This window comes from Neomonachus schauinslandi, chromosome 9 (genome assembly GCF_002201575.2).
Source record: "Neomonachus schauinslandi chromosome 9, ASM220157v2, whole genome shotgun sequence".
NCBI classification, from domain to species: domain Eukaryota; kingdom Metazoa; phylum Chordata; class Mammalia; order Carnivora; family Phocidae; genus Neomonachus; species Neomonachus schauinslandi.
The window spans coordinates 32,824,116-32,836,316 of NC_058411.1; positions in this window are offsets into that span (position 1 = coordinate 32,824,116).

The window sequence follows — 12,201 nt, forward strand, 5'->3', positions numbered from 1 at the left end:
GTACATTAATGTTTGTTGAATTGACTAAAAAGTTCCTTGAAGTCAGGTCAGTCCTCACAACAGCACAGTGCTTGGGAAGAGAAGACACTAAATACATACTTATTAATTAATTAGCATCTGAGACTAATAGGACGCCTAATTGAACTAATTCCCTAGACAACTCAGAGTCCCTGGGATCATCAACCTCTCAGGCTTATGCAGCCTTTCCTGAAGATGGCAGAGTTCTCCTAGAAGGGTCAATGCAAGGAGGGTAAAAAGAATTGAAACAGGTTTTCTCCTACCCTTGGTGATGCGATCTGCACACTCCACCCCCACCCCTACCCCACCTCCAAGCTGGGTGGCCTCAGAGCCAGCTCCTAAGGCAGAGACCTTTTGCCTCAGATCTACAAAAAGAAAGATTTTCCCACTCTCACCCATCCCAGGACCGAGTGGGGCCCAGAATTGGGACTTGGATGAGATGTTGTGATAGAAATTCTTAGCCTATTAGTGTTGCCAAGTCCCAAGATATCCTTCTGCAATCGTGGTGTCTGGCTGAAGTTTCTCTTTGAACTGATAACAGTGAAGTTGGGAGAGGCACACAGTGCCCCGCCCCCCCAAGGCAGAATGGCTTAGATAGCAGCATAAAAGCTTTTAGTTGCAAAGCCTTCTCAAAAGCGGGCTCCCCTTAACAATATCCCTTTGTCCCTCCTCAGACGACTAAGCTCCTTGTATCCTGGCAAAGGGAGGCACGGAGGGGAGGTGACCAGCTTGGAGTTTAGTTTCTAATCTCCAGGGCAGAAATTCTTTCCAATTTGCCCAGCACCTGGGCTGACTGCTGAGTCGGAAATGAGAGCAGCTGGGGAGTGGGGGTAGCTCTCTCCATGATTCCTAAGTTTTATAATGAACTCTGTCTCACCCTCCCCACCACTACATTTACAACCTTCGCAGTTAAACTCAACACGTAGAAGTATGAAGCAGTGTAATTTCAATGTATGTTTTCATATTTTCACTTCGATTTCTTTTAGCATTAGCCTTTCTCCACCCCCCTAATTTACTGCTAATCTCATGAAACTGCACTTATTTCCAGGGCTGTCTTCGTGCACACACATTAACGTCTTAATGCTTTATGGATGAATTCACATTATCACAGAATGGTGAGTTCTTCATTTTCAGGCTCGAGGTGTTCATGAATACTGAATAGTCCTTATCTGTTGCATTTTCTTTTTGATGACTAAAAAAAGAGAGAGGACGTGACTTTTAAATACCAAAGTAGGAACACACACACACATTATTTTGAGAGCTCTGTGAAAGTTCATACCCCTTTCCCACATAGACATATGGAGAGCAAAACTTCTGATAAATCTGCAGGCAGTTGAGCATTTCCCTGGGGTTTAACTCCTCTTCCCCCTCTACTGGTACCCCTTTTCCCCTTTCAGAGGCATTTTGTGAACATTTGAGGACATTCGTAACAACCTTTTGCAACTCGCTTCCCCTTATCACAATTCACCCATTCCTGAGCACAGCTCAGGGTTGGAAAAGTCCATAAAACATCTGCCTGTTTCCAGTTCTATACCAACCCCAGAACGAGCAGTGACTTTATTAAGCAAACTATGCCTTCCTGTCCTGGTACTTTTCAGAGCTTCCTGCTACTTTTTTGAGGCTTATGTGTTTCTCCCTTCACCTTCTTTCATAGCTAAGAGCTCTACCAGGGCACTGAGTCAGGTGCAACTTCCCTGCACTGTCTGCTTCCCCCATGGCATGGACATTTGCTGCACGGGGCTGCGTAGCAGCCTTTGGCCTCCTTTGGGAAACTGCTCTTTGATTTCTCTCTCACCGCTTACCTCTCAGTCGTGATGTGGGTGCTGGTAGAGCCCATGTCAGAGAATCCTGCCGGCCCTTCCTGGCCAAGAGGTGGATGCCTGACTCAACTTAGGTAAGTTTGCCTCTAACAGGAGCAGAAGTGATAAAAAGATTGAAGTCCTGGGCACCTGGGTGGCTCAGTCCATTAAGCGTCTGCCTTTGCTTGGCTCAGGTCATGATCCCAGCGTCCTGTGATGGAGATCCGCATCGGGCTCCTTGCTCAGCAGGGAGCCTGCTTCTCCCTCCTCTCCCTGCTCATGCTCTCTCTCACTATCTCTCTCTTCTCTCTCTCTCTCTCTCAAATAAATAAATAAAATCTTAAAAAAAAAAAAAAAAAGATTGAAGCCCAATTGTTTAGCAGCAGAGCCCTGAGAAGACTCTCAATTACTTCCTACTACCCGGGGTTCCCAATGCTGTTCTGGTTCTAGCCTTTTTGAGTTTGTTTTGCCATCATTCCCTTCAAATCTGTGAGCCCTCTGATCATATCCTTCCAAGAAATTCTTTTCAGACTTTAGATAGCTAAAGTCGGTTTTTGTTCCTTGCAACCAAAGACTCCTAAATGATGCAGGTTCACTCTTTAGTCTATGACCCTTCCTTCCTATTTCCAGAAGGGACCACTACAATTTTCAAACTCCCGATGATTGTCTTGACCTCCTGTCATACTGCTAAGACCATGCCCATATTTCCTGAAAGACAAGAACTTCTCTGCCCTTCTACTAAACAAACCATCCATAAAGGGGTTGCTCTTGTCCACCACAAGCAATTTTCTTGATGACTTACAAGAGAAACAGAAAGACTTCCTGTATGCTTGTTAGGATCAGTGGCCTGAGGTTTCTCCAGTTGTCTCTTACCCAGCTGGTTTTCCTGTAAAGCTGGTCCACATTATTCCAATCTTGAGATTGCCTTTGGCTTCAATGCTTCCTCGGCTCCTAACCCAGCTTTCCTGTCCCAGCATCTGGGATGGACTATGCAAATACATGTACGATGCAAGAGACAGTTCTCTCTTGGCCTCCCGTTTCCATGCTCGGGCTCCCTCCCAGGTCCTTCCTTTTTTTTTTAAATATGTTTTTTAAAGATTTTATTTATTTATTTGACAGAGAGAGAGGGAACACAAGCAGGGGGAGGGGAAGAGGGAGAAGCAGGCTTCCCGTGGAGCAGGGAGCCTGATGCGGGGCTCGATCCCAGGACCCTGGAATCATGACCTGAGCCGAAGGCAGATGCTTAACGACCCAGGTGCCCTCCCAGGTCCTTCCTGATCTGGCTATGGGCCCGGTCCCCTCACTGAAATCACGCTCTTGAGCCACAGCACTCCTGACTTGTGGTCAGAGGGCAACCCCCAGGAAACCAATTCTCTCTAACAAGTATACAGAAATCTCTCTGTTTCTCTTGAAAGTCATCAAGAAAATGACTTATGGTGGACAAGAGCAACCCCTTTATGGATGGTTTGCTTAGTAAAAGGGCAGAAGAGTTCTTGTCTTTCAGAAAACATGGCTGAGAACCTAAACTATTCAAGACACTTTAGAGACTACAAGGACACTTGAAAGACTCTCTTTTTCCCTACCTGATGGTAGAAGAGAGATGTGGCGAGAATTATCATTAACTGCCTACTATGGCAGGGACTTTTCACTATGTGGATGTGCCTGACAATATGCTAGATATCTAAAATTATCTTATTTATGCTTATGACAGCCAGGGGCTTGGGGATTATTGCCATTCTATTCTGTAGATTAGGATCTAGCCTCAGAAAGTTTAAATAAATAGCCGTAAGACCTCTGGCTAGGATGTGGAGTCTGGACTCAAATCCAGCTTGCTTTGCTAAGACAGGAAGACAAAGGAGGGGCTGCCATCCTTCGGTGTGTGTTAGCACAGTAGAGCTTGGTTTGTCCCATGCCTTCCACCTGGAATCTGTACTTGAACCACTAGAGTTACTATGACTGTGCCTACCTTCACCTGGCGTCATTCTCCCCACCCCCTCCCACAGCATGGTACGTTGGTCTCAGCATTCCTTGGGTGAAAAGCCAGGGGACCCACCATTGCCACAGATGCTCTTTTTAGGTCTGCTTCTGGTGCCGACTGCTCTGCCCAGTACATACCCAATCTTATCAACATTTTCTAGGTGCAGACAGACATAAAGGACCTTGGATGGAATGTCAGAAGACCTGAGTTTGACCTGCATTCTGCCTTTACTAGCTGTATAGCCTCGATCAAACCATGCAATCTCTCTGAGCCTGGATTTCCTCATTTATAAAATGACGGTTAAAATAGCTGCCTTACCCAAAGAGAAAACGATATGTTAATTTTAAGTCATTATATGAATTTTTGTTAGGAAGCAATGATTCCTAATTTAGGAATGAGGAAAACCCAGATTGTGCAGTTAAGTCCATGGGAGAGCTGGATAGAGTAGAGACCTGCTGATGCCAAGCCTTGTGCCTTGGTTTCTCACCCTTCCTTCTTCTTGATTCTGTAACTGGCAACTTGGCTTCTACACTAAGGATGAAAATATTAATATTATATATGAAAACATTTTCTTTGATCTCAAAGTTTATTTTTTGTCTCTGATTTTGAAAGAAATTTAAACATTTTTGTGGGCCCTAAAATATCATGGGCACTAGGCACTGTACATGCTGTCCATTAGGATAAGTCCCCCGGAATTCAGATCATCTGCCTTAACAGCCCATTCTGTGTTCTGTGCAATGCTGCCTCCCAGAGCCAGGGAGGGAGCCGAGTCAGCTCCCAGCCACAGACTGAGAAGCAGAGTGGGAGAACTGGGCCTCTGAGGCAAGAGGGCACAAGGGGTTGGGGGGTGGGAAGAGGGCACAAGGGAGGTCCTTCTTCAGTAGGTGGGCTTTGCTGCCAGACTAACCAAAGCCCCTTCTTGCTAAGGTGTTCCTGAGAGGGGACTGTCTCCTGTCTCTCTGATAGTGTTCCAGGGACAGCCCACGAGCCTCGCTGTAGCTCCGATCCCTCCTGCCCACTCCCTGCCTTACTCCCAGCAGAAAACACTGTCCTGTTATCGAAGGCCCACTGTGTATTGAGGACTGTACATGGATTATATTGTTGGGTCATCACAACATACTTATTTTTTTAATTAACATATAATGTATTATTAGTTGCAGGGGTAGAGGTCAGTGATTCATCAGTGTTATCTAACACCTAGTGCTTATGATATCACATACCCTCCTTAATGTCCATCATCCAGTTACACCATTCCCCCACCCCCCTCCACTCCAGCAACCCTCAGTTTGTTTCCTGAGATTAAGAGTCTCTTATGGTTTGTCTCCCTCTCTGGTTTCGTCTTGTTTCATTTTTTCCTCTCTTCCCATATGATTCTCTGCCATGTTTCTTAAATTCCACATATCAGTGAGAGCATATGATAATTGTCTTTCTCTGATTCACTTACTTTGCTTAGCATAATACCCTCTAGTTCCATCCACATTGTTACAAATGGCAAGATTTCATTTTTTGATGGCTGTGTAATATTCCATCATATATATACATATATATGTATATATATGTACACATCTTCTTTACCCATTCATCTGTCGATGGACATCTGGGCTCTTTCCATAGTTTGGCTATTGTGGACGTTGCTGCTATAAACATTGGGGTACAGGTGCCCCTTTGGATCACTACATTTGTGTCTTTGGGGTAAATTCCCAGTAGTGTAATTGCTGGGCTGTAGGGTAGCTCTATTCTCAATTTTCGGGGGAACCTCCATACTATTTTCCAGAGTGGCTGCACCAGCTTGCATTTCCACATCACAACATACTTATGAAAGAGGAAACTAACTCAGGGGAGCTAAGAGCTCTTGCTACTGGATCCACATGGCTGTGTACTTCCTACACTGGTTTGAGAAATCCAATATAACTCCTGCCCTCATGGAACCCCAGTGCTTTCCTTCTGGAAAGAATGATTCAGCCAGCCTAAGAACTAGGTGTGGATGGGATGGCCTTAGAACTCCTTGTCCACATTGCCCATCCCTAGCTGGAAACACCTTTGTTGATCTTTGAATATCCTGGCTAGGGACAGGAGGTTGACGGAGGACCCACAGCCCCATAAAGCAATTAGAAGACATAGGATCAGATTAGGTTCAGGTAGTTGGAAAGCAGCCCAGCTTCTCACCCAGACTGGGGGAGATTAGCTGGATCTTCAGGTCCCTTTTCTTTGAAGACTCAGTGCTGCTCGGGCCCTGTGAGAACCCTTTGTCACTGTGGCATGTGGGAAAAATGAGTTAGAGGGCTAGGAGAGATCGGGCCTAGGCACACCTAAGGTCTGTGTGTGAATTAGAAAAGGACACCTGCCCCCTCAGAATGGACTGTTTACAAAAAGACAACCTCAGGGATCATTACCTATAAATTAAACAAACCAAAAAGTCCTTTCCTCTTGGCTGCCATACCCAGTGCCAGAACTGAGGCTTGGAGTGGGGATAGGGTTTGGATTACATTCCCACTCCCTGCTCAGCCCCTATGCAGGACCTAGGACTTGTCTGACCGGCCTGTCTGATATCAGGGCCCTCTCACTCATTTCCCAAGATCCATATTCCAGAATCTCCAGGCTTTCCAGATGACATCCATTATTTTTTTTCACCTTCTAAGAGAGGATATCTAGACTGACCTCAGAAAGAACAACCTGTGTTTAATCTTTTCAGTACAAACCAAATGTGGGCCTTGGAGCTTCAGACCTTGCCTTAGGCAAATTCCTTAATTTCCATAGGCCTCAGTTTCTCCATCTTGAAAATGGGGACAACAAAAATGACCTGGCAGGACTGATTCAATGAATGGACTGCACAGAACACAGTGCTGGCACATAGTGGGTCTGCAACACCACGTGGTCCGTGGCCCTCAGGTGGCGGAGACCTGCAGGATGCCCACAATGGACGTTGTACGCGCAGTCCCCACAACTCCTGCAAGCTGGGAGGTGAGGGGCGCGGGCCGGTCCTCTCCCCCCGGCTCCTGCGGACGCGTCGGCTGCAGGCGGGGAGGCAGGGGCAGGGAGCGCCGAGCACCTCTGCACTGCAGCCACCTGCGCCACGGCCTGGGCCGAGGGAGGGCGCGTTTCCAGGCGCCCGGGGTGCGGTCGACTCCCGGAGGCGGGAGGCGGCGGGGCAGGCGGCGGGGTCGGCGGGGCAGCGGACCCAGCGGGCGAGCGGGCGAGCAAGGAGTTAAGCGGGGCCGGAGGCAGCGCGCCTGTCAGACGCGAGCATGTGCAGTTTGCACAGCATCCGTACTATGGGTGAGTGCCGCCGCCGCCGCCGCCGCCGGGGGCTCGGTTCGGCCCGGGCAGCGGCGGCTGCAGCCCCCGGAGCCCCGCGCCGCCGCGGCGGGCGCCGACACACAATGCGGGACTAGGCGCGGCGCGGGAGGGCCGGCGGCGTGGGGGAGGCACGGCCGGCAACCCGACGCGGGGGGGAGCCGGAGCTCCGGGCGTGGGGGCGGGGAGCAGGCGGCGCAGGAGAGCGCCCCGAGTCCCGGCGCGGGAGGAGGAGCGGGAGCGAGCCGGGAGACGGCGCTCCTGGCCGCACCTGCACCCGGCAGGCGGCCGGCCCTGCCCTGCCCTTGCCCGCAGCCTCGGCCCCGCACCGGTAGGTGCCCCAGATGCCGGCGGAGAGGCCTTTTCGCCGCCGGTAGAGGTGGCCGCGCGGGGCGGGCAGCGCTGAGTGCGCGGGGCCCGGGGATGGTGCAGTGATGGGGGAGACCGGGCGGCCGGGCTGGGGGGTTCTGCCCGATCCCTCTTCCTCTTTGCTTTCGGTTTCGAAGCGGCTGCCCCGGCTGGAGAGCGAGCCGCAGATTAGAAGGTGCGCCCGGGCTTGGCTTCCCTGCGGGGGGTGGGCGCACAAGGGGGCGTGTTGGGGAAGGGGTGCACGTTGGCAACTTTCCCCGCCTGAAACAAAGGTGTATCGGGGAGGGGGGGGGGAAGGAAGGGGCCAGCGGGGATCTCCGGCCCGGAAGGTTGACATCCCCCCCTTCCTCCGGGCGGAGAGCACCTCTGAGGCCGCCTTGGGAGCGCGGAGGGGGGCGCCAGTTTCAGTGGGAGCTAGGGAGGCAGGGCATGGGAGTGAGAAACACCGACCCTCCTGAGTTTGAGGCTGAGGACTTTCCTGAAGGGGATGGAACCGTGCCAAGATGACCCTGCCGCCTTCTCCCCAGAGTGCATGGAAAAACTGGGTGATGGTGGACTGCACACCTGGGTGTCCTCTCTTCTCTGAGTCAGTGCCCTGAGGCCCGGCCCAGCCGCCTGGCCGTCAGCTCTCCATTTGCCCTCTCTGATTCGCGGTCCTCGGGCGGGAGATGCGGGGTTGAGATGGGGACCATTACAGCCCTGTTCATGGCAAGGGCAGGGAGACAATGGTCTCTTTCCCAGGTGTCTTCCTTCCCCTCTTTCAGTGCCCGGTCAGAAGCTGACCCCCTTTCCTTCCTTCCTCTCCCAGGTTTCCTTGGGGGTAGGTTTGGTTGTCTCAGGTACCGAGCTTAGGGCGCTAGGCTGTTCTGATGCCACTTCAAACCCTCCCTGGAGAAAGAGATCAGGACCCCAGGGAGCTGTGCCAGAGTAACCTTGGGGGCTTTGCTCACCAATTCTCCTGTGTTCTCAGCACCGAGTAACAAATGTGCTGTGACTCTGGCCTTTGGACTTTGGTTATATTACCACCTGGGTTTCTCTCTTTGCTATAACCAGGAAGAAGCATAAAATATAGGGCTGAATGGCTTACCCTGGGGTGGTATACTGTTTTTCTCTCTAGAGAACAAATGGGCCGGCTTCTAGGTCGCTGGTGTCTCCAGCCCCAAGCTGGCTTGCATGTAACCACCAGTTAACATTCTGTGGCAGGGCTGCCCCCATTGCCTTTCTTCCTCTTAGAAAGGACGGCGCTGTGAGAGTTGGGTTTTCCCCTGGTTGCGGGGCAGAACTACATCTGCTTGCCTGTGGAGACAGAAGGCACTGAGGGTGGTGGGGAGCTGGACTGTTGGGTGCCTCTCCTGCGTGCTCCTGTAAATGGGCTAATGATACCAGTGGTTGGGCCAGGGTAGGCCATGTTGCTCTGGAGACATGGATGAGGTGGGCTGGGATGAGGTTTGGCCTTCCACCCCAAGGCTTTGTATTGGGGACAGAGAGGGGTAACTGGGAGACAACAGGTCCTTGGAGGCCAGATGACAAGCTGATATAATGTTGACTTTGGCCATTCAAAGGCACTGGAGTAAGGGAGGTTCCAGGACCGGTGAGGGGTGGCAGGAGAAAATGAAGTCCCCCGAGTCCTACATGTGTGGTGGAAGTCAGGTGCAGGTGCTAGACCAGAGAGCACCACCAGCCAACTTGTAGGGACCTTTCCCTTCTAAATGGGTAGGGTTGATTATTGCTCAGCGCCCCACTGGGTTTATCCCAAGCTGTTTACTCAGAACTGAGCGTAAGGATATGGAGGCCTGACCTCCCCACCCTGGGTGGGGACTGTTCCTCAGATGTACTGACAGTCCGATCGAAAACGATACTCCCCTGACTCCCTCTCAAAGCAATGAGGCATGAAGTTCTACATTTGTAAATGTAAATGACCCAAGGCTCCTTGAAAGATGTGAAGCAAGTTAGGGAAACTTATACTGGGTTTATTTCACTTGTATCAGATTTATATATTGTTTCTAAAGCGAAAGGTGTCATTTTGCAGGGAAGGGCTAAATTACAGCTTTTGTGATAGGTAAAGCTCCACGCTGGTTTTAAAAGCGTAGTTTTTAATCGGAAGGCGCTGCAGCTCACAGGCCGCAAGTGTTTTTCTTCGGCCTCTGCTCTCCGGACATCCTAGAACTCCTTCCAAGTAGGATTTCCCCCGGTAGACAGGGTCCAGCCTGGACATCAGGGACAGTCACCTTCCAAGCTCTGAGAAGGGTCTCTGATGATGTCAGGGACTCTGATGTTACAAGTTGAGACCTGGGTACAGGCAGTAAAGTGAAGCCATTTGGTCTTATCAGAGGCCATATCAGATCTGGCTGTCCTTGAGGGAAGGGAAATCTAAGCCCGCCCCCCCCCTCCCCGCACAGCCGGACCATTTTCAAATTTGTATTCCTTTACTTTCCTCCTACCTTCTCCCCTCACCCCCGATTTATAGGCAAGGTGGTTTGGGTTTTCTTTTTCTTTCTTTCTTTCTTTTTTTTCTTTTATTGTAGGAACATTCCTTTTAAGGTGTGGATAATTTCTGTCTTGGCAAACTCTCAGCTCCCTTTGTGGCAACACCTGGCTAAGGAGGGAATGTCAGAAGGGATGTCAGGAAGAAATACAGCCTTTCTGGCCCGGTCTTCTGCTTGCTCTACCACCCTGTCTCAGAAGTCGGAGGCTTTGTATTTGAAAAGTGAAGCGGAAGCGGATTTCTGGGGACGGGCTAGGAGGCCACACTTTTGGTTATGGTTTCCCTTCAGGGAAACTGAGCCACACTGAGAGTTAGGCCAGTGGCTGTGGTGTGTGTGATGGTCTATGGGGGGCAAGTTTTCCTTTCCTGCGATTTCACCGTGTTTGAGACTCAAGCACTAGAGGAGTCCCTAATAAGATGAAGACCCACCGATGGAGTTTAGGAATCCATGTGTTTGGTTTCCGATGCCCATGGGCCTCAGACTCTGCACTGTGGGATGCTCCATTGCTGCTGTGATTTAAGGAAAAGGAAGTGGCTGTCACCCCTGCAACTCATATCCCTGGATAGAGCTGAAGCTGAATCAGTCAGGTCTCATTCCCAGATAAAAAAGGAGGGCCTGCCCTCTTGCCTGTGCTCACACCCATCCTGCAGGTGTGGGCTCCTACTCTCCTCCACTCAAGGCTGTCCTCAATGTTCATTTTAACATCAATCCCCCTATATATACATTTAGTGGGGTTGAGGCCACAGAGTGGTATTGGTCCCCTGCTCCTTCAAAGGATGGTTCTGAAAGGTAACTTTCTACCCTCCTCTGATGTTGGTGTTTCTATCTTTGGGGTTGGTCACAGTCCTGTCTGGCAATGTGAGGAGTAACCGAAGTCATTGCCAATTTCTGTTTCTGACCATCCAGCTGCCCATTATCCTTTACTCTGCTGGCTCCCCAACAGAGAGCTTGATATCCTTTCAGGGCTCTTGGCCCCAGTGTGACTGGTATTGTAGAAGGGACAGCGTCCTTGAAATTAGGGCCAACAGTGTACACGGACAGGACTTGGGTCTCAGGTTGCTCCTTCCTGCTGCTCCATCCTTTAGAAGCATAACAGTTTTAAAAGAAATAAGACTTGCATTGTCAAATCCTAACCTCATGTAGGGAGATCTAATAGAAGGGGGGTGGGGGTGCATAATCTGAGAGCATTTTCTGCCATTCCTTTCTACTTTGGAAGCCCTGCCTTCAGAACACACTGGATTAGCCATTTCTGACTGCTTCCGCAGTTGAGCTTGAATGATGAATGCTTTCTAGCTGGTTCATTCATTCACTGTTTCCTTTCAGTTTTTAAGGGGCACCCCATCACATGAGTTTCTGGAATGGTCCATTTCCATCAGAAAGGTCACTCACCCTGAGTTTTCGTTAAGGCCTCGATACCAGCCCCGAGGATCTAGGGATGCCAGCCAAGAAGGAGATTGAAGAGCCACAAAGAGAGGATTCTTTTCTGGACTTCTGAAGGGTGATTCATGCTTCAAGATAAAATGTGCTTCCTGGGCTCCACGGTTTCAGTGCTTGCATGGGCGGTGGAGGGACGGACCCGGGTGCATCGAGAAGCCCACCTTATAGACAATAATCGATGTGCTTTGGAGCGATGGTGGGGACCTGTTTTTAGCCTACTGCCAAATCCTACCTTCTTTTTTATAGCCATCCTTGGCCAGATCCCATTCTAGTCTGTAGATCCCCCCTCCCTCTCATTCCCAATCCAAAAGGCCTTTTGAAAGCCAGGACTATGGCCGCCAGGGTATTGGTCTTACTTTCAGCTCTCTCTTAAAACAAATATGGACGAGAAATATGTCAGCACTGGGTAACACAAGGAGCAGCTCCAGATTTTTGTTTTTCTAACTGTGTTTTTGCCTGCTACAAACAAGGGAATGACTTCCATACGATGACCTATAGGTTCCTTGAAGCTTTCATAGCGCCTACACAGTTTCTAGCACACGGTGAGTGCTTGTAAATCATCAGCTGTGGTACATGGATGTGATCAGATACTCAGATTTGTGTATCTGATCACAATGATGTCGTTTGTGCAGGAGCCGATGGTTGGCAAAGCCTTCCAGAATCAGGAAAATCTTGGATCCCTCCCTGATTCACTTGTGTGATCTTGGACAGCCGATTTCAGCCCTCCGAGCCTTAATTCCACAAATGGAGCTTTGGCTGGTTTCAGTGATCATAACAATGATAACAGTGACAGCCACCATTTATTAAAGACTTACTGTAT